Source organism: Eulemur rufifrons, chromosome 2 (genome assembly GCF_041146395.1).
Source record: "Eulemur rufifrons isolate Redbay chromosome 2, OSU_ERuf_1, whole genome shotgun sequence".
In the NCBI taxonomy this organism is placed as follows: Eukaryota; Metazoa; Chordata; class Mammalia; order Primates; family Lemuridae; genus Eulemur; species Eulemur rufifrons.
In genome coordinates, this window is record NC_090984.1 from 104379278 (window position 1) to 104394183 (window position 14906).

At 42.8% G+C, this 14906-nt stretch overlaps 1 protein-coding gene across 1 annotated transcript in view; it reads left to right on the top strand.

The window, feature by feature from the left end:
* The window catches only part of NRXN3 (neurexin 3), a 1493796-nt gene that overhangs the window by 295306 nt on the left and 1183584 nt on the right, over positions 1–14906 (top strand). The gene's annotated exons all lie outside the window — the stretch shown is intronic.

The window sequence follows — 14906 nt, forward strand, 5'->3', positions numbered from 1 at the left end:
GTTTGTTCTCTGTCGCTGTGGGGCAGCACTCTGCCCTATGTATCCACTATGTCTTTGTTTCTGTTCCTCTAGTGCTGAAACTCTGCTTCCACTCTAGAAGTAATTTTACCGTGTTATAGGGCAAATGCGTGCTTAATTACACTAAATATTTCCAGATTGCTTTCCAGAAGGGCTATACCAGTTTAGACTTCCACCAGCCATGCACAAGAAAAACTTCCAAACTGTCCACACGTCCTTGACAATACTTGGCATTATTTACCTTTGCAATCATTGCCAAACTGACATATATAAAATTGTATGTCATAAACATGTCTTCTACAAGTTTGGAAAGAGTTAATTTGAAGTTGAACGTGCCACTAAGGCTACTTAGGATAGCTTAGAAGGGATGCTGAGTGAATGAATATGGGGGTAGGGGAGCAGCAGGTTTTCCTTTGAGCCCTCCTAGCAATTGGTTTATGTGTCTCATATGACAACTCACATTGCTTTGCTTTGTGTAATAGTTTATTTGTGTACTTGTCTCCAGTGAGCACCCTGTGGGTTGTAAACTGTGTCCCTTTTCCTTACCTCTGTGTGCCCTGCAATGCTTTGCTTGTAGCAAAACCCCAGTTTGTGTTCTCTGAAATGAATTGTCCAATTTCTGGAAGGTGTTGCCTGCCAATAATAGGCCATTGGCTGGGAAACGGTGGGTTCGATCTAGGAGTAGAGGGCCACAAGTGATCCTTTTCTATTCTAATGGGGCAATTTAGTTGATTTTTTCCTTTCTTGACCATTTATTTTTTCTGCCTACTTTAACAAGAGGTACTTACATTAGGATAAATGAACTATATGAAACTGCTCTGGTAAAACCAGACTTTTGAACAGACAGGATTTCCGCCTCGCCCCACCTCCCAAATTGACAACTGAGAATTATGTGAGGCTATATGGTAACCTCCTGGCTGGGCTTGGGAAGGCAACTTCCTAGAGACAGCAAACACTTTGCTCTGAGCCGGGGACTTGGGGACTAGCCTTGCAGTGCAGGGTGGATGATGTACTTCATAATGCATGCTTATTTAACAAACAGCAACACTTTTTAATTAAACCCTTTGTTGACAGTATAACCTTTCCCTCAGGTCTGGGTGCTCACTCGCTCTTCGGAGAGGCTGACCCCTCACTGGCCCACGGGCGTCTGGGGCAGTACGGGCTGTGGGAGTTATCAGAAGTGGCTGGATCAGAGGGCTACCTCTGTTGAATCATTCAGCAGCTGAAGTCCATGCTCTGGAGGAGGGTTTGGCTTCCCCTCCCAGAATTTCTCATTATCCCAAAGGTCTTGGAATGCAGGCAGGTCTGGAGACACTTAAACTTGAATCTGGGGGAAAAGAGTGTGCCAGGTAACTTGGTAGAGGAAGCTCCTTACCACTTAGGGCTTTAAGGGATGATCAGTGATTCTGGCCGATCTCATCCCATCACTTCCTGAGCGACCTGAAACAGAATTGCATGTATGTTTCAGGTCTTCATTTATAGAGGTAGATTCCTAAAAGGGTCAGCACATTCCAGGGGTATGTTTTACTCAGGATGCTTTTTGCCATAGTGATGATTCCCACTGTGGTTAGACTTGATTATGCTGTAGTAACAAATTACCTCTCAAATTTTAGTGTCACTCATATTGCATGTCTAACATTGGCAACAGTGGGGCTGTGTTTATCACAGATATTCAGGGACCCCAGCTGTGAGAAGCCCTACCATTTTATGATGCGACCATCTCAACATGAGTCTTTAGGATTTCCAACAGCAGAAAAGGAACAAGAAATAAACTGTCTCTCAAATTGTTTCATCACTTTGATTGGCCAAAGCAAGTCACATGACCATGTTCAGTTGTAAAGTGCAGAAGATCTTATAATTTTCCTGAGAAAAAGGAGGACTGGGAATAATAGGAACATTAGTAATGTCTACCACAGTGACACTGGACATAAGAAAATGGCAACAGCTTTGATAGATACCAGAAAAATCCATCTAATGAGCACCATATACATGCCCTTGAAGAGAAGAGAGCTGTAGATGCTTAAAACGTAAGTATCTTAGAGGGGACTTAGGCCAGTGAATTCAAATCATACGTCTTGGAGGTCTATGGTTTTATGCCACAGGGCACACAGAGGGGAGGAAGTGAGGAGCTGAGATGGGACCTTGCCCACACATCTCCCTCAAGTAGGGCAGCATTGCTTTTACAGCATATACTTCCAAAATGGTATGATTTCTAATCGTACACTACCCTGAACATTATCCCCAGAACATCCTTCAGTTCATCATTGGCCCTTTGTATATTCAGCACTCAGCCGTGAACATGTTCTTTCATACCTAGTCTCATCGGTGTAGGGGCCAGACGACCTGTTGGTTTTCCTTCCTTTGGATTCTGTATTTTGGCAATTAGTATTTCATTCATCTTTCTGACAATCATGGCTCATTATAAGCTCATATGGGTTTCTCTAATCCAAGGAGGCATATAAGTTAAAAAAAAAAAAAAAGAATAGTAGGTTGTGATAAATTATATTTTTTCAAAGATGGTCACCATGATATTTCCCATCTCATGTACTCTTCTGTAATGTATCCTTGATACTGTCTCATTAGAATAAGAGGTAGACTCTCTCTGCGTGCATTTAATCTGGACAGGCCCTTGATGGTTTTGATGAATAGAATATGGTGGTTTAATGCTGAGGCAGTTCTAAGAGTAGCCCTTAACTGGCCTGGCCACTTCTGCTTTCTGACGCTTGGAAGCCAGTTGCCATGTAAGAAGTGTGATTGCTAAGAAATCACCGTGCTGTGAGAAGCCCAAGCTTGTTGGAGAGGACTTGACAAATGGGATGTGACATGAAGAAAGACAGAGGCCAAGGAGGTCCCAGACATGTGAATGAAGAAGCCACCTTGGACATCCTGCCCAAGCTGCAATTGACTGTAACTGCATGAGAGACCCCAAGATTAAATCATACAGTTGACCCCAGCCAACTCACAGAACCATGAGAAATAACATATTGTTTTAAGCCGCTATATTTTAGGATAGTTTGATATGAAGCAATAGATAACCAAAACAGAACTTGGTACCAGTGGTGAATCCTTCAGATTCTTAAAAGTCATTTTAAGACTGACAAAGAGTCTGACAAAGAGAGTCAAGAAGATAAGACCTTATGATCTCAAGTCATTTTTCTAGTTGAGCCATTCTATAAGCCATCACTGTAATCTTTCTTAGGTCTTAACAGAGCATCTTAGATCATGTTTTTTTATCTGAATGTAATTCTAAGGCTATATTTTATAGGAAGGACCCTAAATTTTATTTATGCCATAAGCTCATTTCTTATTTTGAGAACCCTTTGTTGACTGAAAAGCCTGAGGTTCATCCTTCAGTCTTTTCTTCAGAAATACTTCTATTTTCAAGCACTTCTCGTCCTGACTCCTCTGTATTTCCTCTAAGTTATGTTTGAAAATTGAACAGTTCTTCTCTAGCTCATCTCTATTTGTACTTTATCATAAAGAGATAAAAGAAAACTAATTAGCATTTTTGATAATCTGCCCCAAAATTTCCTTAGCAAGTTCCACCAGTTTGTTGGGTATATTTTAATTTTGAAGTTACTGCAGGTGATAGTTTTGCTAAACTTTCTGCCCCTTCATAACAATTGTCATCTTTTCTCCAGCTTCCAATAACAATTTCCTCACTGTCCTTCCACTAACATACTTCTTGAGGCCCTTCAACCTCTGCTTCCTGCCTGCTCCAAAGGCCAATGCTATGTGTTTTAGATTTTTATTTTGGCACCACTCCACTTCTTAAATAAATTTCTGTTATGATTATCTATTGTGGAATAACGACATGCTCCAAAACTTAGTGGATTAAAGCATCAGGCTTTTTACCATGTCTCACAATTCTGAAGGTTGACTGTATTTAGTGGAGTGGTTTTCTACTCTATATGACACCAGTTGAGGCTTCAATCATTTGGTGTCTTCATGAGATGAAGAATCCAAGATATCTCATTCACACACATGGCTGGCAGTTGACAAGAGAACTCAGCTAGAGAGAACTTACACGTGACCTCTCCATGTGACCTTGGCTTCTTACATCATGGTGTCTGTATTCCAAGAGGAGCAATCACAAGAACCACCATTCTTAGAAAACCAGGCAGAAACTATAAGACTTCTTACAGCTTAGCTTCAGGAGTTATTCAGTGTCAATTTTACTGTATTTTGTGAATCAAAAGCAAGCCCACAGGGCTGTCCCATATTCATGGTGAAGGACTACTTAAAGGCATAAATATGAGGAGTCATGGTTTATTGGGGGGCTATCTTTGGAGATCAGCTACCTAGGTGGATGGAGATTTAATGATGGAAATGTTTGATTAAAAATGTAGTTAATTTGAATAGGACTAGGTTTGATTATTGGTTAGCCAGTTGTCTGTATTCTGGAGTATAGTAGCCCTTATCTAGACCCATCCCCTGAGAAGTAACTATATCCAATTATCAATGAACAGCGCTTGCTGGCCATTAAGCACAGGTAACCTCTAGTCTCCCACCATGTTTCAGCAGCAGAGGCATAAAACTGTTTTTTAATGAGGCCTATTGAGATGTACTGACATGTCTTGTCTTTTCCTTTTGTCTGGACCAACTACCTTCATGTAAATGATTTATCAAGAAATAAGACCTAGAATTTTGAGATGGGTACATAAGAGCCAAAGGGAACTAGAATGATATCATTCTTTTACCTGCCCTTCAACATTCTCGATGCAAACAGGCTGAGCTTCTAAAGGCAAAGCAGGGATGGCTTAGAGCCCTACAGCAATGGGTCTGGGGCATAGGACCATGGGGAGCTGGAAGGAGGAGGCAGAGCTGGAAGATGTTTCCATTCTGTGAAAGTGGCTTTTGGCTTTGAGGCGGCAACAGTAATATTTCATGTCTTCTGTGGTGTCTCCTACCTTTAAATGTCAGTCTCTGTAGCCGCCTTATCTCCTGGAGCACATTTCAATTAGGTATTCCAAATCACACTCTTTTCTTCCAGCACAAATATGCCAGAGGTGATATCTACTGTTACAGCGGCATTTTAAATACTTAGGGGGAAAAAAGGCCTAGTGAATAGCAATTTCTCCCTTAGAATAATAATAATAAACACAATAATAATGGAGAGCAGAGGTAAATTCTGGCTTTGATACCAGTAACTGGCTGATTTAAGTGGATTTTTTTGTCTCCACCCTTCTTGTGTCCCCCTCCCTATTCCTGCCTCAGTGTGAAGGTTATGAAGTTTGGCTCTGCCAAGAGCAGCCTCCCACATCTTCTTCATTGGAGACTCACGAATGCCTCCCAGAATGTCTGGTTGTCTATCTAGAGACAGCTGGGCTCCTGCTTCACCCTCTTCCTTCCTTTGTTTTGAGGAATGTTTGCATGAAATCAGAATCTCTGTTTTTCTAAAAATTTTCCAGGCACCATTACTTACTCCTCACCTATGGGACATCTTCAGGTCCTGATGGAACATCCCAACCTCACCTCCAGGAATCATATGGTTCAGAAACTTATTATTGCATGTTTCCTCTTTAGAATCAAGTCTCAGTTCCTTGGCCTGGTATTGAAGGTCCTTCAAGCTGGTCTGCATTTCTCAGCTCATCTTCTACTGATCCTTATACCTGCTTGTTCTCTGGGCTGTTGTCTTCATTGCCTACCCCATAAAGGGGCATCCAAACCATGTGTGGGCCTATCACTGTGCTTGTCATATGGTGGTGGTGGGGTGTCTCAGTGAGTATTCTCCCCTGTATTGAGAATCCTTCTACTAGATTATTCTCTCAGATTACGTTTTGCTTTTTCCATTGAGCCTTCTCTGACCTCAGCATTCAGTGCCACTTCCTTTCTGAATTTCTAAAGTATAGTACCATTCAGCACTTGGCACATACCATCTTATGCTATTTTGCATGTCCATATGTTGTCTATACAACTGGATTATAAGCCCCTTACAGGCAGGGATAACTGTGCCCTGTACTTATTTCATGTCACCTCCAAGTCTAAGATAGTTCCTTGAACATAGAAGATGCTCAGTTAATACTTCTTGATTGAATAGACAGATCAAGGAGTAAATGAAAGCAAGGATCCTAAGAAGCTCATCTTTTGGTGCCAATATGCTCAGTATGGAAATCAGAAACTTGCCTAAAACAAGGCGTTTCATTTACCTGTTTTCCCTACGATCAGAGCTCTACTACTTGCATTCCTCAGAAGTGAAGGCTCTTCTGCCAGCCTGATCCCTAAAACTGTTGGTTAAGAGGAAGAGCTTTTCCTAGTGGGAGAGGAGTTTGAAGGCATCTGGGGTTTGCCACATCCAGTGCTTTGACAACCAAGGTGTCTTGATCATTAGAGTGAAGGGAATTAGAACATCAGACTGTGTACTCAAGTTCAAGTCCACAGCAGACTGGAGTAGAATCCCACAAAAGTTTCAGTTTCATCTCTGTCACTTACTAGGCGGTTAATCTCTCTATGCCTCAGTTTTTGTATTTATAGAATGGATTTAAAAATGGCTGTCTACCTTACAGGGTTGCTATGAGGTGCCAATATGATAGTCATTGGAAAAGTACTTTGGATATTGCAAAACTCTATACAGATGTCAGGAATTAGGTGACAACTTGAAATCATCCATTGATAGGAACTGGGGTTTACTCTGTTCATAGCTGTGTACTAGGTATACATAGGGGCCTCTCTACATTATAGCAGACCAGCAGAGGAATGTGGGATTTGTCATGGCATGAATTCTAACTCATAGACGGATGAAAGCTGGGAAAAGGATTATAGCCCAGCAATCACATCTCAACATTTAACAGCAACAATTACATCAGGGAAGATGGGAAGTGAAGTATTGGCAAAAATTTGACCCTGGGCATGCTTTGGACACTTTGGATTTTGGCAGATTCTATCCCTGAAACATTTCCGAGCATTCTGACTTTGCTCCGTCCCCTCACCGACAGCTCTGCCTCTGGGAAGCCTTTTTGGTTTCGTGGTTGATCAGTTGCATCCACCTTCCCAATCACACTTGTCCCTATGAGGGAATCCTGGGAGCCTGTGCTAAACTCATGGCCCCCAGAAAGGACACTCTCAAGACCAGATGCCTCCCACTGATCTCACACTGCTGCTGGCTTTGGCTGCAGCCCAGGAGGGACAAATAATGACTTGAGGTCCAGGTATTCTACTGTCCTCAGTCCTGTCTTCATGTAAATGTCACCCCTGATGAAAGGAAGCAGATGCAAAAAATATCTACTGTAGAAGCAGATCTACCTCTGACCGAAATGGTGTTGGGCCTTTTGTCCCCCCCTTTCTTTTCCTTCAAGTTTTGCACGTGGCATCAGCAGCTGAATAAGGGAAAGCTAAGATGTTTAAATGCACTAGTGCTCGCTGGGCTGAATTAATAATCCCAAACCTTCCAAACTGGCCATCTGGGGTGAGACAGACCAACCAGAAAGCGCCGGGTGATGGAGAACACTGGCGGGAATGCCAGACCCCACCAGAAGTGGAAGCGACAGCAAAGAGATGGAGCTGCTCCCATCCCCCTCCCTCCCCCGCTTCTCTGTCCTCCCGTTATCAGGTCCCTCTGAGATGGCCACGCACCAGTGGCTCCAGCCTCTGACCGCTGCTGCCCTCTGCTGGCGGGAAAGCTGCACTCGGTGTGGAAAGTGCGGAGCTCTGTACCAGGACACCTGCCTTTGTGCAGACCCAGCCCCACAGTCTGTGGCTAGCATGTGACTTGGCTCCGGGAGGGCAGAACAACTCAGAAAGCCCCTTGCACCAGATTATTTCCTGAGTGGCCTCAGGTGGGCACAGGTCTTTGGAATTCAACTGCTGGGGGTTCACTGCTTTGGATCCCTGGAGCTCTCTGCTCAAGAGGGGCACCCCTGGGGAAGGCGGCTCCTGGCAGCTCTTTACCTGGATGACCCCTAAGCACAGTTGGTGACTTTGGTTACTGGGTTAGCCTGATACAGCCTTTTCTTGAGAGGAGGTGGCAGAGGAAAGTTGAGTTTTGAGAGGGCTGGGCCTGGAAGTCTCTTGCCTGAAAAGGAATCATCGTAGAGTGGGGTTTCTGGGTGACCAGGAAGCAGCAGAAAAATATGGAGAGCCCAGTGGGAGTGGGCAGTATTGTCCACTGGGGAAAGAGCGCCTAGGCAGGAAGGTAATACCGGCCTTTCCTCCTTCCCAGCTTTCCCCAGAGTGGGCTGTGCCGGTAGACTGTGTCCAGTTGACTCTGGAAGGTAGAGGGATAAGAGGGTTCCTGTCCCCAGCATGACTATAGGGTGACCCTGGTGCACCCCTGGATCTTCAGCCTAAAGTGCAGCCGGGCTAGACAGGAGCTCTGACCTGACTGACCACACAGGAATTCTGGATTTATTTTCCTTCCGTGAGCTCCTGCCAAGACTCTTGGTTAGAGCTAATGGGGCTCCCCCAGCCAGCGAGTGTCTCCTAGTGATGTGTGTAAACAGTGCCAGGCAGGAAATAGGTTTCCTGTTCTTAATGGGCTTGTTAAATCTCTTATTGAGTGGGGTTTAAATGGCTTTATTATGAATAATAAGAATAGTAAGCAAACGTTATTATTAGTAGTAGGAAAATTATGATGTCAGCCCTGACTGCCTCTTCCCAGTTTCTTCTTGCCAACCTGGAGGTCCTTTGGGTGACTCAAGAACCTGTCATTGGGGAAGATGGAAGAATTGTCTTGGTTGGCTGCAGCTTCCCGATTCTGAGCCTTTTTCCGCTTTCATAGAGTTTCCTCCTCACTTACTCCCATCAGTCGGGTTCTCAACCTCTCATCCTGTCAAAGATGGAACTATAAACCTCTGTCTCTCTTTAATTTTATTTAGGGTTGAAAGCCATGGACAAAGGTTCTGAGATTAAACTTAGGTGTCAGGTAGAGGTGGGGAGAGTAGCGGATGCTGGTGGTGAGGAGCTCATTTAGAAGTGGGGCTCATGTTCTCAGCCCCAGGGCTATGGTCTGATTGTTTGTGTCCCCCCAAAATTTAAATACTGAAAACTAATCACCAATGTGATTATGTTAAAATGGGTGTCTATTGGGAGGTTATTATGTCATGAGGGCTTTGGGGTTAGTGCTCATATAAAATAGGCCCAAGGGAGGGTTTTCTCTGCTTCACCAGGGAAGAATTACCTAGAAGGCACCATTTACAAACCAGGAAACAGGCCCTCACCAGATGCCATGCCAAATCTGCTGTCTCCTGGATCTTGCGCTTTCCAGCTTCCAGAACTCTGAGAAATAATTTTTTGTAGTTTATAAACCCCCCAGTTTATGGTATTTTGGTATATAAGCCAGAACAGACTGAGATATCCAGTTTACAGCTGGAACTGGAGGTATGCAGTGTATCCCAGACTTTAGTAATTTATATATCAGGTTTACTATTTTTACCATAACTTCCTGCGACAGTATTGGTTTCCTTTACACTGATTCTCTTGTTTGACTTAAGTAGATTTGGCATCTTGTTAAGCAATATGTCTTTGAAATCCTGGGTTCAAAGTGTGAGCCAGGTTTTTCTTACTGAATACATATAGAAGTGAACAGCTAACAGCTATTTTTTTTTTTGAAAAGTTCATCCATGTGGCAACTGTGTCATATACTTAGGGAAAATGTACCACAACATCTGGAAACAGGGCTGTAGGCTAGTGGTTCTCAAACTTCAGCAGGCATAAGAAACACCGACCTGGCTTGTTAAACCAAAGATGGCTGGCCCCTCCCTCAGAGATTCAGCAGGTCCGTGGTGCCACCCTGTGACTTTGCAGCCCTAACAGTTGCTCAGGAGATGCTGCAGTGGCACCAGCTTGGAGGACAAGAACCTGTTTTCCATTTCTACATGTATAGATTTCTTCATCTGAAAATGGAGATAGACCTATTTCAAAGGGTTTTATGAACATTAAATACATTCCCTATCATATGTAGAACACCTGGCATACAGTGGGTGCCATGTAAGATAGAGTGATTTTTCTTGGAGCCAATCTATCTGTAACAGACTGAATGTTTGTGCTGCACCCCACTCCCAAATTCATATGTTGAAGCCCTACCCCCCAGTGTGATGATTTTTAGGAGGCAAGGCCTTTGGGAAGTAATTAGGTCATGAGGGTAGGGTCCTAATGATGGGATCAGTGATCAATGCCCTTAGAAAAAGGACCCCAGAGAGCTCTCCTGCTCTCTCACTGCCATGTGAGGGTACGATGAGAAGTCAGTGGTCTGCAGCACAGAACTGGGACCTCACCAGAACCCAGCCGTGCTGCTACTCTGATCTTGGACTTCCAGACTCCAGAACTGTGAGAAATAAATTTCTGTTGTTTATAAACCATCTATTCAATGGTATAGTACTTTGTTACGGCAGTCCAAAGTGACTAAGACAACCAGTTGCGAGGTTTTTTTTGAGCTGCAAGGATTTTTAGGGTTCACCTTGAAGATCAGATGGGAAATACAGGAAGTTCTGTGAGGTTAATTCTGGTTCCAAGTCCTAGTCCTAAGGATAAGCCCATCCTGCAACTCCGGGTGGCCAAGCAGTTCTCTAGCAGCCTCCAGCAAGTATTCTATCTTACAGAACCCGGCAAGAGGAGACAGCACGGTCTTCATTCCCCTCTGTCTCATCAAGGATTATGTTCCTCACTCTGCTCATTGTATTCTGAGAGCTGGCAGAATACAGACAGGCAGACAATGAGTAACTTACAATTTAATTAGGTGATTGTATTGGTGATTTTTTTTAAGGCTTCCCAGTAGTTGAGCCCCCTTTCTGTATTTTAGAGGTTCACAAGTGTGAGCCTAAAAGGAAGACAGGACCCTCATTCTGTGACTGAAGCCCCCAAATCCTAGTCTCACTCTCTTCCGACTCAGAGAACCGTGTAAGCCTGGCTCAGTGGGTGGGAGGAAGAATTTCCTCGGTGGTGGCAGTGGTGGGGCAGCAGCCCCTCTGGGCACCATGGGGGCAGAAGCAGCAGCAGGGAGTTCCAGGCAGGCTCGTCCTGTGATGTCATCCTTGCTGTCCTGGCAGCCTCTGCATTTCCACTCTCCGTTCATCTTCCACGTGTGGTTCTTACGCTCGCTCGTCAATTGCCTTCCCACTTCAACCGGCAAATGATGCTGAACCAATGGCAGGTTTTACAGCAGGGAAGTAACATAATTTTGAAGATAACTGACCACTGTCTGGATCATAGACTGGAAGATGAGTGACTGGAGGAGGGGGACTAGGGAGGAGGTAAGGATACAGGTGAGGGGAAGGAGGAAGAAATACTTAGCAGGCAAAATTCACCACGTCTAATGGAAGCCTGATTTTTCTCTTTGAACTTAGAGGACAAAAATGAACTTGTAGTAGTTTTATTTGCAGCTTTAGGAGTCTTTGGGGGCTGGGTATCCTATTTGATATCCTATTTGTTGGCAAGGTGGATTTCCTAAAGAGGGGTGGGAAACAAGGTAGACTGTTAAGGAATAACACCATGTTTGTGTATAGCTTAGCCATGGCCTTCTCCATTTCAAGACTGTTCACCTCAATAAACATTGAGCATTTGCTAGATGTCAGACATTAACGGGTATTTTGAATACCATTTATTTTTATTTTGATATTGAAAAAGGAGTAGAGGTGTAGAGGGAAGAATCTTACATACATGCACACATCTGCATGCCATACATGCAACACACACATGTTGATCTTGAAATTCTTCAAGGACCCAAAGGGACCCATGTGATGAGTGCTAGAACAGGGAATATACTGTACATTCTTGGTGGCCTTTAAACATTCTTTCTTCCTTCTTGTCACAAATAACCCACTGAGTTATCACCTCCCGAACCCTGTGATTCGAAGGGCTCACAATTAAGTGTCTCTTACGCTGAGTGAACATACACACTGCTAACGCTCTGCGCTTGCTCCTTGTGGTGTGTTTATTGGGAAGCTGCCACCTCTGTCTCCTCTGCTCTTTGAAAAAGCTATGGGTAGATCCGCAGTGGCGGCTATTTACATCCTTAGCTCCTGCCTGCTTTTCCAGGGCTCTTTGTTCAAGTGTCAGTACTGGTTTGTAAAACATGAACAGAGTTGGGGGGAAAAGTAATTACAGTTCACATCTGGTGTTCCTACTGACACAACGTTGAGCTGCCTGACTGCACTTCTCTTCCGTCGCTTCTCTCATTCTGTCTTTTCAGTTACGGGTTCTCTCTCTCTCCCTCGTCCCCTGCTGCTCTGGCTCTGGCTCTCTTGCTTGCTCTTCTGAGGTCAGAGAGCTGCACACATGGAAGTAGCTGGCCTTCCCGTGGCCACTGGGTAGCCCAGCCCAGAGATCCTGCCCACTTTAATGGGTGGAAATCTCTGATTGTTATCACACAGGGAAATCTCTGGTATTTTCAGTTCCCACAGGCCACAGTGGGCTATCCTCTGAATCTAGATATAAAACCAAACCTTCTCTTGGATCAGACCAGTCTGGGAGCATTATATATGAATAGTTAGTTTAGATTATAGAGACTTCTAATCTCCCTAGAGGGCGTGTTGCTGCTTTGATGCTATCGTAATTTCTCTTTCTACACTTAATAGTTCAATACATCAGGACTTGGTTACAGGGGAATCCATGCTCATATCCTAAATCCATCAGTCGTTATCTTTTCCTATGGTCACAATTCCACTGTTGGTGGTGAGGAATGGTCTAGAGTAGTGATTATTTAACTTATAGGTTTTGACATAATATTTTAAAATTAATCATGGTGACTGACATGGTATTTTCAGCTAAGGATTTTTTTTTTTCTTAATGTTTCATCAACTTTATCACCACCGTGTCATAAAAGAAAAAGACATTTTAAGTCCAAAATGTAGGAAAGACATTCTTTCTGCAAAAAGGACAGTTCTTTTTATTAAGTGTAAGTTTATTTTTAAAATATGATATATTTTTCAGAGCAAGAATGCTATTTCTTGAAATAGTAGAAATGGTGCCATGTGACTTTATAGCCCTCATGGTGGGTGGAAGAGAACAGCAAGGGAAAGTCTTATTTTCCAACGTGTCTTCTGTAACTTTCAGCACAGTGCTGGACACCCAGTAGTCCAGCCCAAATTTTACCTCCCTTCCTGATTATTTCTAAATTCCTTCAACTTTTGGTGTTGTTTGTCATGAATTTTCTTTCATAGTTTGTCATTACTTTATGGTTATTCATTAAACATACATTTATTGTCTTGGATCATTACAGATGCACACAAACACGTACACATTCTTTATTTCCCTAACGTAAAAACACTTCATTTTCTTTCTGATTTTTTTATTGATAAAAGTTAATGATGTATACTTTTTATGACTGCTAGGATTATAATCAATGTGGTCATCATAAAATGTTATCTACTAAATGTAATCACTCATGCCATTTACAATATGAATGTAATTAATAGTATTGACTACATGCCATTTTCATAGGAAAAAGCTAAGGAAGAAGGTTTGGCAGATGTCTAGTAAGTTCATTTGTGGACATAGCAAGTTTGAAATTATAGCAGAACTTACAAATGACATCACCAGAAGTTTTCCTTTCTCCCAACTCTATTTTACATTTTTGCTCTCAGAGGCTATACTCTTTCTTCTTTGTTCCTCCCTTAGTCCAGTGATGAGCACGTAGTAGATTATGAATAAAGGCTTGTCAGTTGCTTCAGGAGCTATGTAGGTGGAGGTTGGGGAAAATTTCCAGGAAACACGGCAGTTGGGAATTGTCGGCCAAGGAGTGATTATAGGATGATAATATATTAGATGCGTGGAGGAGCAGGGGAGTTCAGTTAAAGGTTTTCAGGAATAAATATGAAAGGAAAGATGAAAAATGAGTCCCTGAATTATGCAGCTTTTTGAAAAATATCATTAATAACTTGAGATTCAGAAAATCATTGCATGATTTCAATGAGATAAAACTTTTGGCTAGAACACTTATCTTTGGGGACTCCAAAATAGCCACTCATGAAAGTGGCTCATTAATTTATTCATTCAATAAATATTTAACAAACACCTACTATGTGCCAGAATTATTATAGATGCCACGAATACAGCCGTGGCTAAAACAAAAATGCCTGCACTCCCAGAGCTTATATTCTAGTGGAGGCAATCTACAAATAACAAAATAAATAAATACATAGTATTATAGATGATGATGAGTGTTCTGAGGGGAAAATGAAACAACAAATAGTGATCGGGCAAGCTAGGGTGGTGACGGTGATTTCAAGTTTAGGTAGGACAAAGAAGAAGTCATGAGTAGACAGGCAGCCCTGTTATAGCATAGTTTTCCAGGAACCAAAGCAAGATGTTCAGGAAGCGAGAGGCCTCAGATTCTCCGAGTGCAATCTGACTTTGCACCCCAATTAACAGTGACAGCATACGGCTTTAAAATAGGAAATAAAGTGGAAGGAAAGCAAACGCTTGATAGTTGACCTGACATTCACTGTTGCGAGATTGGGAATGTACAATAAATGTCACTGATGGAGCAATATTCATGAAGTAAAAATGTCAGTTTTCAATTTGGCATGAGGATGATTTGACATGTATTAGTTGCACACAGAATATTATCATAATTAATGCATTAGTAATGCAGCTGTCCTTTTTCTCCTGATTTCAAGTTAAAAAGGAGGAAATGGAAAGAGGCAAGGGAAAGAGCAGCTCTCGCCCCGATCAGACCTTTCCTCCTGGCATCTGTCTCTCCCTTTGTGCTGCCTTCTTGGTGCCGTTGGCTTCTGGTCAATATCGGTCCAGATTTAACCATCTCAGTTCTTCCCTCACGTTTCCACAAAGAACACGGAGGCCTTGTCTGTGGAGGGCGTTCTCCTTAATTTTCAACAGTACTTTAAAAATATTTCCAAAGATAAATGAAACCTAAAATCAGACAGAATATTTAAAAAAGCAGATTCAGCATGGCTACCTTAACTATATACAAATTTAATGTACAATTCAAGGAA